The sequence below is a fragment of the Aythya ferina genome (genome assembly GCF_964211825.1).
Source record: "Aythya ferina genome assembly, chromosome: 27".
NCBI lineage: Eukaryota > Metazoa > Chordata > Aves > Anseriformes > Anatidae > Aythya > Aythya ferina.
In genome coordinates this window covers 2064912-2086106 of record NC_140310.1, presented here as the reverse complement: position 1 = coordinate 2086106, position 21195 = coordinate 2064912, and the positions used below count along the sequence as shown (strand labels likewise).

Genomic DNA, 21195 nt, shown 5'->3' with positions numbered 1-21195 from the left:
GTACGTTATTAATACACTGAAAGTCACACTTTGACACATCCATATGCTACATGCTCCACTGGATATCCAGCAGACAGATTAAGCACGTGTTTCAGCCGGAGTGCAAAAATGCACTTGACTGAAATAAAGGGAAGTCACTGCGTGTCTCTGTGTATGAACATGATAAATTGGATTTGACAAGTTTTAGTAAAAACCTACTACTAAATACTACTGTTCAAATAACCAAGACCCAGTTACATAATGAAAGAATTCTGGTGCTAAAGAATAAAAAATTCTTCAGTTTTGAGGTTGTCTTGGGAATGCCTCAAATAAAATCCTCTAATAAACATGAGCTGTTTCATGTCACATTGAAGGCATAAACCTATTCCTCTACTTTTGTCTAATTTTTACTTTTCTTCCACTTCAATGTCATTTTACTAAATGAAGCCCTTCTGTGTTGAAACTGTTACAAAAAGTGTTAGTCACACAACCATACCTCAGGTAAAATTGGCTCACGCACTTCAAACTCATATTGCATGTGACCTTTATCATCTTTCCAGTCTGATTTATTTTTGGACATTTCCAGATCATGTCAGGATTTGCAGGCATTAGAGGGTGAAGGATCAGAATAAATGTTGATTACAGAGAAGAAAAGATCCATACTTCTAAAGAGAGCAAATATCAATTTCATAAAGGAAACAAATTTGAAGGATCTGGAAGAGCTAAAGCAAAGCTGAAGTCCCTACTCCCCATTCCATGTATAATTTCTCTTACGGTAACTACAATGTGTTCTCAAGGTTTTTGACTGTTTGCTTTCTCAAGATTGCATATTTTAAAAAGCACTATTAGCCCCTTTGCTACTCAAGTGAGAGAAACACAACAAGGATCTGGTATTACTCAGTCTCGCCATTTTGAGGTATGGGATTTCTTAATCCCAAGTAAGAAATGGTGATGACTACTTGAGGCCAGTCTCTTCTGAATAAGGGAAAGAAGTTTAATTTAGCGTCTAGTAGATGAAAAAGATTTGCCTCATGACTTTACCTATTTGAAATTCACTGTCTTCAACACATGAGTCAGCATTCAGCTTTCCAGATTACTCTGACTCAGCTGCCTGGAAGCAGGAACACTTGCAATTTTATGCCAGTATTATGCAGAATGTCACTACAAGAGACTATTGTCCAACAGTTGCAGACAAAGATTAAGCGTTGACATCACTTTATCTGTTTATAGCAAACTTTCCTAGTCACATTCCTATTATACCTCTGCTAATGTGGTATTTGAATGGGAAAGCATAGCAAAAATCTGGAGCCGTCTGTTGAGCTTTAGGCAACTCTTTTCATTTCTCCGTGCTAATGTGTGCTCATTTCTGGAAAAGCTAATTTTTTTTGCCTATTTAACTTGCATATTAATCTCCATTGAACTATACAAAATGAATTTCAATCTTCATGTAAAAAATGGGAGGATGGTTTTCGATTCACACCCTTCTTGATTTTCATCAACCAACCTTTTCCGCTTAAGTCCTATTTAATCAAAAAAGATGTGAGATGGCTCCTAAGATTTATCTGGGCATCACTGAAATAGAAAATACTGCCAGAGCTCCCACATAGAGTTGCTCATGAGACTGACATTATAAATACAGATTCGGTCCTCTAGCAACTTTCTTCTGCCTCTGAGGAACAGGACCACCAAAGCCTTGCCCCTCGTTTCTGTGTAGTGAGCTGCTCATACAGCTGTCTCACCCAGTTTAGCTGTGTCCTCATCAGAAGGAGCACACGACAGCACCTCTTCCAAGGCAGGGAGCCCTGTACATTCCTCACCTACCTCTGTGACCCATGTGGAATATCCAGCCGTCAACAGGTGTTGCCTCATTAACACTTCAGAGGAGCAGAGCCCTAGTTTCAAGCAGCACAATCCCATCTCAGACCTCTTTACTTGTCCTATTTCGTGATGTCGTTATAGGGAAGCTAAGTATTGCAGTGGAACCTGGATCGTTCAGTAAGCACTAGGGAGTGAAGGCAGGCATCTTTCCCCACGTTCCCTGTATCACTGATCGTGGACAAAAAGCAAGGCTTAAGAATTAGGGAATTTGTCTGTCTAGGAAGAAAACAGATGAATACAAAAAATCTACATGTAAAATTCACTACAGGGAGGAATTCATTTGTGAAATAATGTAGTATTAAATAGTAATGATAAATGCAACACTGAAAATTACATTGCTTTTTTAAGTCCTAAGATCTGCTAAAAATACAAAGTGGTAACGGTCAAAGCCATACAGCTGTGGCTACTCTGCAGTGAAGCAATTATATAGCTAAACAAAAAGGGAAATAAAAGTTATTTGCATAAAGTGCAAGTGTAATACACTTGTGTGTTATGGACTATGCTAAATTATATTCGGTATTAATACTCTGTAACCGCTTTCATCATACTGCCCGATGGGTACTCAACATAATGATCAATTCCAGTGTCAGTTATAACAAGGAAATACATATTGCTATAAAGAATTTGGATACCGCATACTCAAGGCCCTTTCCAAAGCCCAGCGGAGTTCTTGAGTGCATTGTTTCTCAAAGTCCATGGGGTTCAATCATCACAAATCATTAGGAATTCAAACTGGCAGTTTTAATGGTGCCCAGGGGACTTGGGCACTCAGCTTCCATTATGCTTCAATTTAACTTCATTACCTAAGATACCAGTGAACTTTTGAAAATACCAGCGTAAGTAAGATCCAGGGTGAGTTACAGTACAACAACAACAAAAAAAAAAAAAAGAATAAAGTATCTTACGTAGCATTTCTTCTTCATATTTCAGAAGCAGCTTGTCAAACTGTATGGGAGAGCTGTGATTATCTATTAAAATCTACCAAGAAGTCCCCAAATTATCCGGGAGTTTCCTCCTAGGAATCCTAAAAAGCATACGCTCTTCCAGTCTTCATTTCGTGCTATAACAACTTGGATCATTTGCTGTCCTCTCCCTGCCTCCAGAACACACTGATGAACGAGGAGAATGTGTCTCTATTCAGTAACTATAAGCCTACAGGAAAAGGTTTTTTGAAAGGTCCCTTTGTTAATATTTTACTTTAAGTTTACTACTGAGAGTTTCAATTTTAAAAGGGAAACCATATAAAATAGACTAAAAACATAAAGGTTAAAGTAACCAGAATGAAAAAAAAAATAACACTGCTGCCATAAATGCTGTATAACAAGTAAGTGCTGTTCCATATGCCACAAGATTGCTCACATGTCAAGACATTTTGTGCAGAGGTTACAGATGGAATAGATCTATTGTTAAAGACAAACATGCCTTGGGACCCATTGATTTTCATATTAGGTCTGGCTGAAGATTCACAAGGACTATCAAGTACACACAGACGCACACACACACACAAATGCTCCTCCTGAGAGCAACACTGATTGCCAAAAGGATAATACAGAAACAGAAATCCTGCTTCCCTGAGAATTAGACACTGTAAAAAGAGAAAAGCCAGCAAGGTATCTTAAACACATTGAGAGAGAAAATTCAAACATGTCCCATTTTTAGAAAAGTACAAATTAATTCTAATATTCAAGGCATGCAAATTATCATGAAAAAAATATTTCACCATCTGCATTTTTCAGTTCCTGGAGCTAATCTGCAAACCTGATCTCCCAATTTGAGATTTGTCCCTAGATTATGTCTTCTTGTGGAAACGTGTCACAAATCTGCATGTGTGCACAAGGAAAACCTGGAACAGAGTTTCTCCCTCCTCAGTCATAAAAACCCCTTTTCATTCTCAAAAATAAAAATATCTTCTTAGAGAAAAGATCTGCTTTAGGCTCTTACTGCAAGTCCGAAAAACAAACAAACAAAAAAACAACCAAAACCCAACCCCATCCTATAGGAAGCTTATGGAAATAGTTCAACCAGGAGTGTGTAACACGAATCTCTTTTGAAAGCCCTGCTGCTTGCACCCAAATCTCCTTCCAACAATAGTCAAGATGTTGTGAACCTCCACGGCCCTTAACCCACATTGAAAGAGGAACAAAAAATGCTCAGCTTCTTTACCCCCTTCCCAAGCTGGAGCTTGATCCTTGGCTTCTGCAGAGATTTCTGCAGTTCCCCCACCCTCAGCTGAGCTTCAAAAAGATTGTTCAAGTTCTCCAGGGGTGGTTCTCTCACAGCTTTAGCCCTTCTCTTTAAAGAAAAGGATAATAAAAGTGTTAGATGCATCCAAAACTCCGATTGTGATGGAGGACCAGCGCTTAATGCTGCACTAACCTGGCAGTAATGATTTTGGTTTAGCAGGTCCTAAATGATTAACTGTAGCTGAGATCAGGGCCTCTGCATTAAGCACTGCGTGTCTACAGATCAAAAGGAGCTCCAGCTCCCAGCTGTGCAGTCTGAACAAAGGAAATCTAAACCCAAAAATGAGGCTGGGGAAAGCAGCAAGGCACAAACCAACCTGCCTGAGGTCACCGTGCTTCTCACACGCCTCCCTCCCAGGGAAGGTACAAAACATTGTGTAGTTTTTGCAGAAACATCAGAATAAACATGGAAAGCCACGTCAGAGAACCTGATTCAGCAACGTTAATCTGAATGAAATACTGAAGATACGGGTGCAGCGAAGTAATAATTTACAAAGGTTTTATGTATCCTTTACCAAGCTGTAAAGACGTATTTTTGGTAAATTGCAATTTCACAGGACTGACCTTTCAGTAATTTTTTGCCCAGCTAACTCTCAAGTAACTTTTTGACAACTCCTGGAAGTGAGAATTGTTAAACCCAGTACGAGAGCAGCTCAGTCTGGATGCTTCCTTCCTCCAAAAGCAAGTGAAACACAAGTAATTAGCAGAATATGAGAAGACAGCATACAACAAATACACTTTTTTTCTGCAACAGTCTATTTGAACTAATCACTGGATTAGGAACCCCCTGAGCCACAGGTGCCCATCATTGTGTTAAAAAAATAGAATACCTCTACACATTTGAGTCTGATGTGAACTGCCTGATGCTGCTTGACCAACCCTCAGCCTCACCATCTCCAAGATTTTAGACATTTAAGAAGCAGACACACAAAACCCAACCACCACAAACTGCAGGGTTCTTACACTGTTCATAATGTCGACAACTTTTACTATATTCTTTAGATCTGTGTCCCTTTGGCATGACTTTGGCCACCAACACACAAAACCTGTTAATGCCACGTATTCTTCACTGTTGCATAGATCAAGTGCTAAACCCACCCATTTTACAACCACAAAGATGTCACATTTCTAATCTTTGGTTCTCTTATTTTTTTTTTCCCTTCTAGATATTTCCTATCTTGATTCCTACCATATTCCTCTACAGAAGTTGATATATCTTAAACTACACGGCACTGCCAGAAATAGAAAAACTGCCTCTCACTTTATCATTAAAAAGCTCCTTGTTTCTCAGATTTATCTGCAGTATTAAAACTCTCTTTGTTTTAATTAGTACCGCTGGATGATTCATGACATTTCATGACAATAATAGCTGTTCTGGATTTTTTTTTCCTGTTTAATACTTCCTCAGATAATTTGTGTCAATTTTGCGTTGCTTTTAAAGCCCTATATCCATCGAAAACATTAACCTCCAAAGAAAACTCACTTTGCCTAAAGACTGCCTGCCACTAGTGATTAAGTCAAGTCGACCGTTCATCATGACTCTCAATTTGAGGTTCAGCTTGCAGGCCCCTCAAACCCATCTGAAAAGGTTTTTGGACGTTTCGTTGAGTGAATCCCACAGCTGACTCACTGCGGTTTTGTAAACCAGAGGATGAAAATGAGCCCTTCTAACTTTATTATCTATAAACACAGAGCAGTGGTCACCAAACATGCTTAAAATTATGTGCTTCGGACAGATTCATGCGTCAGGGACACAAATATTATTTTATGCCACAAATATTATTTTATGCTTCAGTCTTACAGGTCAAGGAGTCCTCAGCCCAGCTCCTCAATCTGCCAGTCTGGAATAAGCTGGAGGATCGGTGCTCCCCGCCTCACCTGAACTCACCTTGGGTTGCTGTAAGCCCTTCTACGTGTGCTTTTCAGTGTCTCCCATACTTCCCCCGAGGGTCACACAACAACCCTGCAAGCAAGCATGAGAACCAGGCTCTTTTTGCCTGGAGCCCAAGTTCAAAAATCAATACTCGACTCTTTGACAGTATCCCCATATAAAACAAAGAAATTCAGCTCGTGTTTTCTGAAGGGCTTGTCCAGGTACAGCTTTTTTGTGTGTGTCATTCATTCTACTTACGTACAAATTGCTGCATGGTTTCCAGAAGTCAGCCTGAGAGATCAGCCCATGCACACAGAATACTTTTCACATAAGAGCTGCCAGTGATCGTTCTGTTTGGAGTACAGATGAAAAGGTTAATTATTACCAGTGGATGACCACTGCTTGATTGAAGGAGAAGGAAAAAGTAGTATTTAAACATGTAATTGCCAGCCCATCTTTCCCACTAACAAACTTAAAGAAGTCTTTACTTCTGTAATCACTCTTCTACATGTAACCTCTCATTTTCTGAAACAAATTCATGCAGATTTGTACTGAAGAAGAAGCAGAGTAAACTGGACTTATAATTTGTGCATCGAAAACATCTGTGGGGAACAGGAACTAGGGTGCACTGCTGCTTTGTGGCTGTGAAAGTGAACTTTGTGAGATTCTGCTACTCACAAGGTCACAAAAATCCAGATTGAAATCCATTACTGAAAACAAGGCAGAGAACAAGGTGGGGTTTTTGTTGTTGTTGTTGTTTTTGTTTTGTTTTTTTTAAGCTTTGCAAAGACCTGAAAGATCCTGGAGTAAATCTACAGTGAAATTCTCTTTCCTCTCCGCAGAGAGGCACCCCAGCAGCATTGGCCACTTAAGACGTTTTTTTTCTAAAAGAATCAGCAGCTTTGTATCCTCACGGCTGTATTTAGCCTTGCATGTCGCAGGAAACCAGCACAGATTTGCAGTCACCCAGCTCAGAGATCTGAAAGACCATCTCATTTAACAATATAGGATGCAGTGCTCAATTTTCAGCACCAAGCTTCAGCAGAGAGATGCAATAACAGCAGGGAACGCAGAGGTGAACCATGAAAACATTTGGAACCCTGACAACAAGGAAATATTGAGATTATTGACAGCGATTAATTTAGGGAAAAGAGGACTGAAGTGAGCCATAATAATCACCTTTAAATATGTAAAAGATCTGTGCAAGGAGAAAGGGAATATATTCTCTGCGTCCATGGTGGAATAGCATAAGTAATGGGCTTACACTGAAGTGAGTGAGATGTAAATTAGGTATCAAGAAAACCTTTTAATTGCAATGATACTTGCACTGAAATAGCAGCAGAATTAAATGCTAGGAAGATAGGCATTCCTATCCCTGGAGGCTTTCAAGAACACACACACAAAAGGACTGTTAGGAATAGCAAATGCACAGCACTCTTGCCTCTGGGCAAGGATGTGGTTTGAACAATCCCATGTCCCACCAGCCCTATTTTCCACGATTTTGCAATTATGCCATCTGCATGATTTCCCTAAAGAATTATACCAACGTTTGGTCTGTTTTGTGAATGGAGCCAGTAAATAACCGGTCATCTTTTCTTTAAGGTGTCTGAGGCATGTGACCAAGTGAAGCAGGGCAAGTTACAGCAGTGTTACAGCTCCTACTGCACAGCTCAAATCAGGATTTTGTTCAGAGAAGAATTAGCTTCCTCCTGCAGCTTGGCACCCTTTCTTAAGCTCCATTAATAATTGCAGCTCTGAAAGCCTACCTTGAATTTTCCCTTATCGTAGAAGATACCCCATTGACTACGTAATGATGCAACTGCACAGCGATGCGTGTGACATACATTAAAAATGACAATCAAATGACAATATAAAAAAGTTTGAGATACCTCTGTGACACCGTTTTCCATTTCCTAAATGTTGTGCCATAACAGTTTGCTACAGTGCTGACATTTGCACTTGCTGTAACACAGGCAGCTCCCCCCTGCTTGGGAAGGTGCTGAGGACCAGAGCACAGTGTCAGTGTATCACAGAACTTACACACACCCAGATAATAAAATCTATCCTAGATTATAATAAATAGTCTATAAATCTATAATCTATAAATATATTATAATAAATGATATTATAATAAGTTATTTTATAAATAAAATTCTGAATTCTTTCCAGCTATCCAGGTGCTTTGGACATTAATTTCATGTTGTCTTTTGGTTGACTGTGAGGAACTTCCCATTCCTTCCAGTTCAGAAAACACCAGTGACATTATGCACAATACTAACAAGCAAACACTGCCAAAGCCTCAAGTCAAGCGGATCCCCAAAGATGGATTATTAATCTGGCAGTATGTCCACATGGTTGTAGATCGTAAACTCTCTCTTACAAAACACCCTTTATCAGCACATCCGCACGTGTTAAATGAATGTGATAGCAGAATGCACAAAAATATGCAGATTTTAATACATCCTTTCCAAGGTTTGGGGGAAGGGGTATATCCAAGAAGACTACCTGCTGACATCCTTCGAATAAAAGTTTACAAAGCAGCCAGAAAAAGGAAATTTTTTTATTGATTTAACTCTTCACCAAGACCAGGCAGATTGAAAATCAGCACTGACAAAGATTTATAACACAGATGGAATGAGTCACTGGCTCAAAAAAAAAAAATACAGTATTGCATGCACATACAGACAAGTACCAGGGATGTGCACGGGGAATGTGGTTTTCCCCCCAGTCCATCCCTCTGATAGTTCAGATCTCTGCTTGAACAATAAATCCTCCACCATCTTCTAGGAGACTGCACTTAGGCTTAAAAACCTATTTATGCTTACCGCACAATATAATGAAAGCCCTGGAAGCAGACAAACAAGAGGAACTGAATTATTGCTACATTATTTAGTAGGTTGCATGGCCAGTATCTACAGGAGTCAAACCCGCCATAAAATAACTAACCTGCTTTCTCCAACCAAATTCTCCCTTGACATAGTAAAACATGGCCCAGAAGTATTCTCTGATAGTATTAAACAAACATCTGGGGGGTGGAAGGGATGTTAGGATTTAGAAGTCTGGAAAATACACAGCTCTCCTGAGACACAGTCATCCATACAGCTAAGCCTCGCAATCTATTTAGGACTTTCTTTTGAACCTTAGTGAGGTTTTTAAGCCTTATCTGATGAGCATAATGATATTAAACTGTTTTTCATTACCCATAAAAAATGAACAAAAAGGATAAAGCTGCTAGCATCTCAGGCTATTTGAAAGGAATCAATAGTCTGAATCCCTCAGTATATCCTGCTCATAAAAAAAACATTTTCTTTAAACAAAGAGGAATTGTTTGGACATGAGAAACTAGTTTCACATGAAGTACCTTTCACAAAAAAGGTACCTCCAAGGTTGATAGAAGAAAAACGTAGAACAGATTATTACGTGCAGTTAGATATAGGTATGTATGCTTACGTGCAGCATGTCTGCACACCATGCACTTAGAGGAAACATGCCAGAACCAAATTCACCAGCCCTGATAAAGTTTACAAATACAGACAGGCGATAAGAGTTAGGGCAGAACAGGATACAGTAAGCTGGAGGCAGCAGAAAAAAAACGTCTGTATCTGAAGGCATCAAAAATTCCCTTAAATTCCAGTCTCCCCATTTGTTTTGCTGCACTGTGCTGGGCAGACACACGATGCTACAACAGAACACCCCCCAACAAAGCGTTAGCAGCTACGATTCAGAAGCAGAGCTAACTGCAACGTTCCCAGTGTGGTTCTTTTTGTCTAAAAATATTGATTTGTTGGAGCTGCAGCTTTACACAGGACTGCATCCATTTCAGGGAACAGCCATCGTGACAGCATCGCACCTGACAACTCCTGGTCAAAATGTGAGAGACAACGTTTGTAACAACAGCAACATCCTTTCCAGACCACTTGCCTGGGCTATAGCAAGAAAAAAACGCTCAAAACTGTGCTCAACAGCTTATTTTATACATTATTTTCCTAATTTCAGGCTTCAAGTTCCAGCTTGGCCTGATTCATAGAAGGGCTTAGGTATTCTAGGAACCTGCTGTGCAAAGCACTGATCTGCCTTGGGAGGGTGTTAGCTTTCCTGAAACTGGTGGTTCTCTTTTTTTTACTGCACAACTTCAGGAAAAATAATAAAAAAATAATAAAATAAAGTCAGCACGGGGAAGAAACTGAAATTCCCCAACATTTTTACTGAAGAAGAGCACGCACTTGTTTCTTGCCAGTAATTAGAGGTGTCAACTTCATTCTCACGTGGAGCATGCCACGTATTCCTCTGGTTTGTAGGGAGGATGGATGCAAGCCAAGACACAGGGAAAAAAGAAATTAAAGCATCACAAATCTTTGTGATTCATAAATGGGTTGCTGTTCTATCACTTTAAAGCTACTTAATCTCTACTCTTTGAAACACACCCTATTATGCACTAAATGATTAATATCATTCGTTTAATAAAGAATTTGTCCATATTAAGATATTCAAATCTAAACCATTTTAAAATAGAAAGGCTTAATCCTCCCATGGTGTAAATAAGGATGATTCCTTTGAAGTCAATGAAGCTAAGGCAATTTCTGGCAGCTAAGGATCAATCCTGCATGCCTCCAAGGCTTAATTAACTCTGTGTACCTTTTCTAACACATAATGCTCTCAAATGAATTAATATTTAAGCTGTTATCACCTGTGAGATGTGAAGCATGTATTACTCAGCGCTGCATGAACAGGATATTATTCTATTTATATTCTTGTGATGGCTTCCCAGATGCTGGGTGAGCTTTCCTTCCCTGGAATAGCAACAAGTATTTTACTTACGTGTTCAGTTCAAGCAGAAAAAAAACAAACCATGACTGAGGAGCGAGCCTGTTCATAGGTAGTCCTTACATCTGAAGTGCTTCTTGTGAAAACACGCCTAACTCACACACACAGAAGTATACAGCCAACCACCTACATGAAACCGGGGAGCCACGCTTGCAAACACAGCTCAAAAAATGGAAAAGCCTTCATATAAAAAAAAAAAAAAAGGCTTCGCTATTAGAAACAAGAATGAATAATTTTGCATCCTGGAGAGAAAACAACAGCACGTGTAATTGCAACTTTTATCCAATGGGCAGTATTGGGAGTCAAAGTGGGGAGAAGAATTTCCAGCAGAGCTTACTGCAAAGTTCATCAAGGTGGGTAATCAAAACCTGGCTCTCATCAGTACTATCACCACCGCCCTGTTATGGCTGTGAAAGTAACTCTATGACATCTGTATTATTTTTAAAGGTTTTTAATCTTTATTGTTTCCATCTTTGGTTTATTCTAGTGGAATAAACCTTCCCATCTCAAAGCAAAGTAAGAAACACCATGTTGTTCTGAAGCTGGCATATTAAATTTTCATATGCAGCTACTGGAGACAGATTTATAAACTAATTAAGTGTAACAATCTCATAAGCACTGCTTATATCTGAAGAGTCTCATATCAACCAGCTGAGTTATTCCAATGGATAAAAAACTTATTCAATAGGAACATGTTTCAGAATTAGGCCAAAATTATTTTCTGACTAATGTAGATCAACCCATGTGTAAACAACTTCTGCAAATACCTCCTTATTAAATTATTTGATTTTTGAATAAGGAAAGCTTGGACTCATTGATACATTTTGATGAGCTTCCCTCTATTACTGTACACACTCACCAGTTTTTCTGCTATTCTATTTCAACTAAAACTTCCACAGGATGGCAAGAATTGACATCCTTCTCCCTTCTATTCCTTACTGAAGTCTAACCTGCTGTTCCTCTCATCACAGTTACAGTTCAGGATCTCTGGTGATCTTTTTTGTGCAACGTTTCCATACTATACTACAGAATGCTTATACAGGCGCTCCAAATTAATCGCAGGTGAACAACGAGCAATATTTTGCATGCAGCTTTACTAGAACAAAACCACACAAAAATATCAGAATTTAGTATTTTGCTAGTGTTGTAGCCAGTTTTGTACTAAGAGCAGCCAAAGCTATTTTTCTTCCTGTCTCCCCCCCCCCCCCTCCAATGCAAGAACACCGCACTGATTTTGTTGTATGTTTGCTCCTATGTCTGGCCTGTATTTTCTGCACTCCTAGTCACTTCAACCTGCTTGTTGCTTACAAAAATTCCACAGCAACCTATATTTAAGAACCCACTTCTCCTCTTATTATAAGCAGGTATTGAAGCAAAACCCATCAATCACCATTAAATCACGACCGAGTAGCTCGAGCTGTAAGCCTTTTCCCGTTGGTCTTCCACCGTAACAGAGACTATGAAAGAGCAGTCTTCTAGGATTCTATTAACTCAATTTTCATAAGGGAAAAATAGCATTCTCTAGAGAACGTTATCGTTGCCCATATACTCAGGAGACTTCCAAAACTCCTTGTTTAGAAGTGGACTCGTCCACCCAAAAACGCGCTGAGAGCTGCAGCCTGACCCTGGGATTCCCCCTGGCTGGGGCCAGGGGAGTGCATTCGGAATTGGTCCCAAACGCCTTTTGCTGAAATTCCGTTTTACTCAATGACTCCAGGCACATCGTTAGTATTGATTACCTGCAAGCACCATGATCCACTGTCTTGTCCTTCAGTGTTAGTTCAGCCAAACTCAAGAGCCACTGAGTGGATGTTTCTTTGAAATTCCTGAGGCTGAAAGGCAAAGGGATGAATGGGAAAGAAAACCCAAATTGTGGCAGAGCAAACACACAGGTACAACACATTTTCATGATATTTTCCCTGCCAGGTGACAGAAATGACTGCATTACCAAGTGTAGGCACTATCTTGGAGCTTTTCTCCAAACACAAGATGTATTTTCAGGTCTGCCTATGTACCATAGGATGTACAACACCGACAGTGCCTTTAGACTTCTTGAGATTTGATCAAAGCTCCTTTTCCTGCATACAACTCTTGTAAATATAAATGCATGTACATACGCATGCCTGAGTGCAAGAAGCCTTGCCATAAGCACAGTGTGCATCTGCTATTTCTCTTGTATCAGAACAATTTCCCCCCCACGCTATAAAATCCATTCTGAACTCAAATTGGGCTGTAACAGTCCAGCCATCAGCTGTCTGCTGCAGAGTTTCACTGTAATAAAACTCTAATTATGACCACAGAATGCACTCTTGGGCAACAACCTGTCTGGAGGCGGAACCAGATTACTTGTATACATGAATTATAAAATGATGATAAGCAGAATCACGCGGGAATAAATCCATTTATGACCTACTGCTGACAAAGGTAAAGATTTAGCTAAGCAACTATTTGACTTAGAGCCACTTTCTTGGGTCTGCTTCGCTTAGCATACATCAAAAAAAAAAGTCTTAGAGCTGAGCCTGTCCAATGATTGATGGGCTTCTATTACTGTTACAGAGTCAGTAATATATAGCCTATTGTTTAGGTAATAACTTATATGTTTTCTTACTTTACAAGGCTGTTCAGTGTGGAGTTTGATGTATGGAGTGTTTTATGCACATCTACACAAAATAAAAGCAATTTGTTTTCATTAAGGAAAGATATATGTAAATAGTTTCAAAAGAGATTCTGACATCTTTATTCCTTTTAATAAATATCTAACTCCTCCCACTGCGGTGGGTGGGATGCTTTGAGATGTTTTACTAGTCCCTGTGAAACCCTTTCACATGTTCAGCCCTGCCTGATCTTTTCTCTCTCCCTCTTTGCACCAGCTGTTTGAAGGGACAGGTCTCTTGGGATGCTCTAGGCAACTACCACCTAGCTCATTAAATTCATCAATTCATTTATGAAGCTAGCTTAAAGCTAGTTAGATTTTGCTTTTGATGGTTTCATAAGCTATTTGCATGTGGATGTAGGTGCTTCTCTAGCTTTTTAGACTTCTGGTCCATTCCAGTACTTGAAATGTTCACTGGACACCAAAGATCTTGAGATTTTTAAATACAAATCTCTAGTCCTTGGAAGATGCAGTCAGGGAATGTCACTATAGCACACTGAATCCAAAGGGTTTGGGGTATGCCACTGCAAACACAGGAAAGGAGGACAGCTTACCACAAGTATTAATCAGCTCAGATCCTCAGTAAGAGTGGCTGTACTGGATAAAACAACTTTACATCCACCTTGATACCACAGCTCCACTAATTCTCACTAGCAATCACCTATGGAAGACTGTAACATATTTTATATGTCTGTATTTACAAACAAATCGGAATACTCTGTGTACCCAAATATTCTGCAGTGATTTTGCATCTCAGAGCCTTTTTGAACAAGTACCGTACTTTTGTGTTCAAGAGCACCTAATGAATTTGTCTGCCAAAAATCTCTTCCCTTTCCTTCATTTTGGCATCCACAGTATCTCATGGACATACTATTTGTTTTGAGCCTGCCACGTAGCAGTTTTCTTTGACAATCTGTAAGTCACAAGGGACTGAGGAGAGTCTCTTGAGTCTCTTCATAGAGAACGACTGCATGACTTCATGTAGTCATCCTCTACTGCGATTTCACATACCTCTGCCAGGTGTCCCCTCACCAGTCCTCTTTTCAAGGCTGAATCATCTTCCACTTGTCTGTTTCCAGAGCTTTTGTAAAACAGGACATGAACAGACCCTTACACATTATAAATATGACTAATTCAACTGAAATTAGATTGAAGACTGGCTTAAATTTGAAACTAAGCAACTCCAGTGGTCTCTAAAACTTAGGCTCTCTATTTGTGCATCACGGAGAATCGACACTGCCAGTTTAGTGATCATCAGTCTCTTCTCAACAGAGCTGGATGATTGAGTTATTTCACTTCATCTCAATTACTGCAGCCTGTCTCTTTTCTGAAAAATATAGTGGGCAAGAAGCTGACACTAACAGCAAATATTTTAGGGTAATAAGTGTGAGTGCACATGGCCTTGCTTGGGGAGTTTACATCACTGTGGGAACAACCCGAAGCCAGAACAATTTTCTTCAAGGAAAAGGCCTTTTCAGGTAAAATGTTTACAACACAGACAGAGCAAGGCCAAGCATGGTTTCAATTCTGCATCCTCCATCAGACTGGAGCAGATTGATTGACACCGCACTATTTATAGAGATTTTCTGGATTTATATTGATGGAATAGGACAGAATTTGTCCTGGTGTGTCTCAGATATAAACAACTGAGATGATGATACAACATCTGCTGTCTCGTCCAACATCCTCACTTTATTACTTAAGGCCAATACAGGAGAGAAATACAAAACCTTAGTATTTAATTGCCGGGCTCTTGCCTATTGCAAAATCCCTTTTGACAATACTTCCCTATTCCTCCAGCTGACAAATTCCTCTCAGCGCAGATTTTGAGTTCAAACTCAAACATCATTCTGCTCTGTTGACCTCCGTCAAGGTCTTCACCCATTCCTGTACAGAATAACAGAAATTCAGCCTGAGATCAGACATTTCTGGGGGGAGAAAAAAAAAGCCTCCTAATTTTTGAATGGAGGTTGGCTCTGCAGAGGAATTTGTATTTGCTCTTCTCAGTACTCTCAAGAAACGTGGGGATTTGTTAACAGATGGGCAACCACATTTATTTTGAACTTCAAAAAGCCATTTGGAGCAAAGTTTACATATTTAAGGCCAAGTAACGTGTGCATTTTAAATCATATATTCATCTCAGTGATAGGTAAAATAAGCTACTCAAGTTTTTAAGTAATCTTTTAAAGAAAGGGTCTTAAAGGCTTTTGGTGTTGTTGTTGGGGGGAGGTTACATGCAGAAGTTTTGAGTTGAATTTTTCTCCCACAAATATTTTTCAAATTAACATAGAAAATATATTTTATTTGAAGACAGGAAATTTCTCACTGAGTGCTTACCTCTTATATTAAAGGAAAAAAAAAAACACATACCTTTTTCCCCCCTCTCTGCTAATTCTGTTTAAAAAAAAAAAAAAAAAACAATTTTAATGTTTCTGGTTTTGACAGCAGACTGAAACCATTAACAAAGATTGAGAGTATGGCTGAAAACTCCCAAACTTGCTCCTCTGTGCATTTTGCCTCCTGTCCATTTCTACTCCTAATTTAATCAACTTCTAACACATCTGCAGTATTTATCGTAAGCTCGTCTACTTTAAGCTAAAGACTCAAAAAAAAGACATAAAATCATGGCATTACATTGATCAGAAATAAAGCTTGCTTAAGCCAAAATACTTATGAACTGATTTAAATCCTAATGAGGCTGACAGTTACCAAGTGGCAGAATGAGAACAGAAAATAGCAGTGGCCTTGCTGTATTGTGAGGCAGCTGTTTAAGTGGACTGCAATTAGCTCCTAGAGAAAAATCTTTATCATTGTTTAACTATCCATATCCCTCAGAAATGGACTAAAATCAAAATTCCACATATACAGACTTTCAGCTTCCAGCTCGTTTCTGGTACAAATGCAGACTTGTGCTTGGGAAATGACATGTAATGGGATGGGAATTCAATAATCTTTGGGGCAGGGAAAAATCAAGACCTGTAATTTTTAGCTTGTTTCTTTCTAATGTTCTTCCTTCAGTGAATTCTCAGACCATCACCACACCAACGCTAATAGAAAGTACTGTGAATATGCAATGAAGGGCTGGAGGAGCTATTATCATACCTCCTTGGATCACAGAGAGAACAGAAAAATATGCGTTTCATTCAAATAGAGGGTAGCTTGCTTACTAACACAGAAATTTTTCTAGCTCTTAACTGACTGTGTAATTGTGCTGTGGTTTTTCTGACCATCTTGGACTTGGTAGTTGAACAGGGCTTTTTTATTATCTAAAAAAACAGCTTTGTATATTTAGAAAGCCTAAAGGGTTTGACTAGGAACTGCAAACCAAACTATGCTATGCACTGTATGCAACTTAGCACCAAACCATACCCTAAAACACTTACAGTGCCAATGTAACCGACATGAGAAAGACGTACAATAAAAGAAGCAGAAATATTAAAGAACAAACTTTGAAAAATAATTTTAAAAAGCATTTTCCAAATTCTTCTTTGGAAACAAATTCTGATGTTTGGAATACAAATTCAGAATGGAAAATATGGGGGGAAGAGGGAGACTGGTTTTCCTACTTTATCTTTCTTTTTCCCCTAGAACACACTCCCTGATCATTCTGCTCCTCCTGTTTTAAAAAGCAACGCTTGTATATTCATGCCATCAAAAGCCAATATAGTTTGCTTCATTTTCCCTGCATGCTTTAGTAAGCAGGCCTGAAGTTTATGAACATTTCCTTCCTTCTGAAACTGTATTTTAGGAGACAGCTTATTTGCCAGAAAAATTAACTCCAGCTACAGCAGCTTTCATCAGGTGAACAAAAACAAGCCTCAAAAGACAATGAAAATAAAAAATTGACAGACTGACTTTTATCAAAGCTTAAAAAGCTGATGCTTTACAATTTCCAGTCATTTGCACAGATGTGACTTATTTACGGTATACAGATTTGGCTTTGCTTTCCTATAGATCCCTCTATCTCATGCCCAGCATCCTACAGATGACTGGTACCAGCCAACTAGCAGGTATCCCTACCAATATTCATTTGAGCTGATAAACAAGAATGGGGTCTGCAAGTTGCTGTTAACTTCAAAGAGGAAAAGAAAAATCCCTGATATTAGCACTGTAAACATAAAAAGAACAACTTTATCAATACGCACTAGGTTTGCTTTATACAACATACAGTGAAAGAAAAACCTGAGCTGGAAGTTCCCCAGAACCTGAGCTGCCATTTGCAGCACGTGGTTTAATTAGACAAACCACAGCCTCGTGGCTGCTGGGACCACAGCAGGCACTACGGACTACATTAGATTTTTAAAAGTTGAAAATTTTAAGCTAATAATACCATTCATTTCATCTTCTCACTGACCTTTCCACTTCAATTTTCCAAAGCATCTACCCTTTTGCTCACCTTTGCACTGTCCTTTTAACATCGCTATTAAATATTTATATTACAGTAAAGCCCATATCAAAAGCAATACTCTATCTAGAAAGCACTGCGAAATCACATAAAATCATGGCTTTTGCAAAGGATAGCCTTTAATTTACGAAGTAACGATACTGTTGCAACACAGTAGGACAAAAATATCACTGGTAAAATAAGCAAAATATGTTTAACCCAAAGCTAACTACAATAAAGCTACAGGAAGATGTGAGACCTGTTTGTGCAGCAGGCTCTTCGCAACCCCTGGAGCACCTTGACCAGAGCCACACAAAACTTTTCATCTTTTTTAGCTGCACAATTGCAGCTCTGAAATACACAAGCAGCCAGATGAGATTTCAGCTCAACTGGCAATACGTCAGAATTTCTTTTCCACAGCAATCCTTCTACACTATCAAAATAGAGGATTGACAGAACATAACATATGTCAATTGGCATATGCAATACCTCGGAGTAAAATATACACATATTTAACCATATACTGTTACTGCCTGTTGGTAAAGTAACACGTTGTTAACGGTGAAAGGTATAATCTTATCTGAAAAAACACAGTTTCAGCAGCAACATGTGAGTGTGTCCAGAAAATGAAGTTAAAGCAAAGAGTCAGCACAATACATATTGATACAACTAGTAAAATTAGCTATAAAGTGCTCAGAAAAGAATTAGTTCAAGGGTTTCAAACATTCCCTGTAGTCATTATGTCTTAGGTAATTAAAGACATCTCCAAAACCAGAATAATCTTACGCCTTATAAGTCTGCAAAGTTGTTTGGTTTAATCTTGCTCCTTGCGTACTTTATTTAATCTAAGTTCCTCCCTGTCCTGAGGAATTCATAACCTTCCACCTTAACACTAGTAAAGCTTAATTGGAGTATAAACAGGTTACAGGAACTGTAATCTCATTAAGATTTGCTCTTAGGCTAGACAGAGAATCACAGGATGGTTTGGGACCTTAAAGATCATCTAATTCCAGCCAAAAAACACCCACCCCACATGACACAGGAAGCCACAATCCCTGGCTTGGGGGAATTCAGCTTTCAAACAAAAAAACATCAGGATTCAATTGTCCTTAAGAAGTTATCACTCTGCAAGTCCACTGAATAATTAAAAAGTCTGCAGTCCAGAAGCCACCTGTGTACACTTACACTCCAAAAGTACTTGGAAAGGAAAAGAAAAATGTTAGTCACTATCTCTAAAAAAAAAAAAAAAAAAAAAGCTTAAAAAAAATCTTTGAATTTATATGTGGGTGTGTTATTTCTTGCTTTGGTACCACACTTCCAATACACCACAATTGATATAATTCTATTGAATGACAATCAGGTGTGTTAAGGAGATTTCTGACCTACCAGACATGCTTATGAGAATTCATCTATGCTGTAACTCTTATGCAAGTTCTATGTTGATGGACTTCATTTATGTTAGCCTGGAGCTTGGCAGATAGCAAACGACTTGGGGTTAAGTCTGTGGAAAAGAAATAATCTGAGATCTGACTGTACTGAAAAGAGTTTTGAACCAAAGATTTTTACCAAACAAATACTGAGTGGTGCTTTGTGCAGCTGTTCTTCAGCTTGGGAAATTTTTTGAGTGAAGCAGAAAAAAAATCAAGATTTCTCCCTGACCAAAGTAACGGTGCCATTTAAAAAGATCTCGTGATGCCTTCCATAAGAATTAATTAAATCCCAGTTTGGCTAATTCACTCAAAATTTATGGCACAATATGGGAAGCATCTGCCACATTCTACATCTGAAACAAACACATTTATTTGACTGATCCAACCTTCAGAATCAAGATATCCAAATATTGCCCTGATACACCATTTCCCTGCAAGTCATGGTCAGGGATCACCAATCCTCTACCCCACCTTCCCCAAATTTCTCCCCCATGTCCAACCTATAGCAAGACCTCTACCTGTCTGCATTCACTGCTGATTTTCCAAGACAGAATTTCATGCAAAACAGGTAGATTACATAACTACAGAAAAACTACTACTGAGATGAACATTAAACCAAAGGGAAATGCAACTTTTATTTTCTGACAAGGTGACACTACGGTATTGAGAAGTTAAAGCATCTGCTTACCGCAATCAGAGAAAGAACTGATGTATCTTAAGAAATCAATAACCACCTGTAAGAATTGTTTGCTTATGGATAAATCTCCAAAGTTATGGGAAAGTCCTAGAGCGAATTTCAATCTGAACTTTATTCTTACAGATAAATTCAATAAACTTGCCCTTGGTACCCTTATTTAGGAAAAGCTGAATGTAATAAAGGAGTTATTAAAGGAGCTTATTGAAGGACTAACTAAGGAATGGGTAAAACCTCATAAAAGTCACTGAAAGTAAAGCAGTCTTAGAACAAAACCAGTCTTAAATATCAAGACCAGGTTTCATGTACTTTTATAATAACCGCTCTATTAAGCTTCACATCGACAAAAAAGTTGTGGGTTGTTTTTTCTTTGTTTTTATGTTGTTGTTTTTTTAAACAGTATCAGCCAAGTGCTAAAACTAGATTTAGGGTGGCAAACAAACAACAGCAGCAGCACTTTTTTCTCCAGAGACTGGCAATTTTATACTTGCAGACTCAAACTGTCTTGCAGCTAACGGCACCCTGTGACAAGCGGGGGCTGTTCTACCAACATGCAAAAATTGACAGCACCATGTGCCAATTTTAGAAACAGCTATCTTCTAATACCAAGCATTAGCAAAAGATGCAGCAAGACAAAGGGAAGTCCTTGAACCCAAATAGCCTTTCTGATTGCAGCCGAGCTCCTCTGACATAAAAGATAGCCCCAAATGTGTAAGAATCTATATCGTTAGTAAATAAGTCAATGATTAATGAAAGTACACCCGCTGGTTGTCAGCAGGAACATCGCAGAGTTAGAGGAACAGCTGGATTTGGAGATTTGGCTCTTATATGCTCTCCTACCAATTAGAACCCAACATTTAATTGTCTGGAACAAAGCCCAAGTCACTATTTCTTCTTATGCTATGGCCTGATGTTTGAATGTATTTATTTCATTTCAAGGTTACATTCTGTTTATATCTTTTTTTATTAGGCCTGCAGCAAAACATCATAATTGGACACTTTTACGATCACACTGATTCTTATGGTTATTTTTATGACAACGATTGGTGGGTACCTGTTTTTCCTCCCCCTTTGCTTTGCATCTTATTAATTCAAGGCTATTTTTAAAAGTCCAAGAAGAATAGAATGGGAGTGCTGTTTTCCAAGCAGCCATTTTCAGGGAGCTTTGAAAAACAAAGCTATTTTCCTACCCTACCAAACACTCCACAACAGCTATTTCAGTGTTAACCATTCTGTG

The 21195-nt window shown here is 38.8% G+C and overlaps 1 protein-coding gene across 11 annotated transcripts in view; it reads right to left on the bottom strand.

Moving 5' to 3' along the window:
- The window catches only part of LRRTM4 (leucine rich repeat transmembrane neuronal 4), a 322407-nt gene that overhangs the window by 260072 nt on the left and 41140 nt on the right, over positions 1–21195 (bottom strand). For 4 of the 11 annotated variants that reach the window (XM_084499491.1, XM_084499489.1, XM_084499494.1 and 1 more), the window contains one exon: positions 6232–6323. The exons of 5 other annotated variants lie outside the window; for them this stretch is intronic. The gene's annotated coding sequence lies outside the window, so the exon portion shown is untranslated. Of the gene's footprint in view, positions 1–6231; positions 6324–12536; positions 12630–21195 lie in introns of all 11 variants that reach the window. 2 more of the 11 variants (XM_084499496.1, XM_084499484.1) reach the window with 2 other exon arrangements.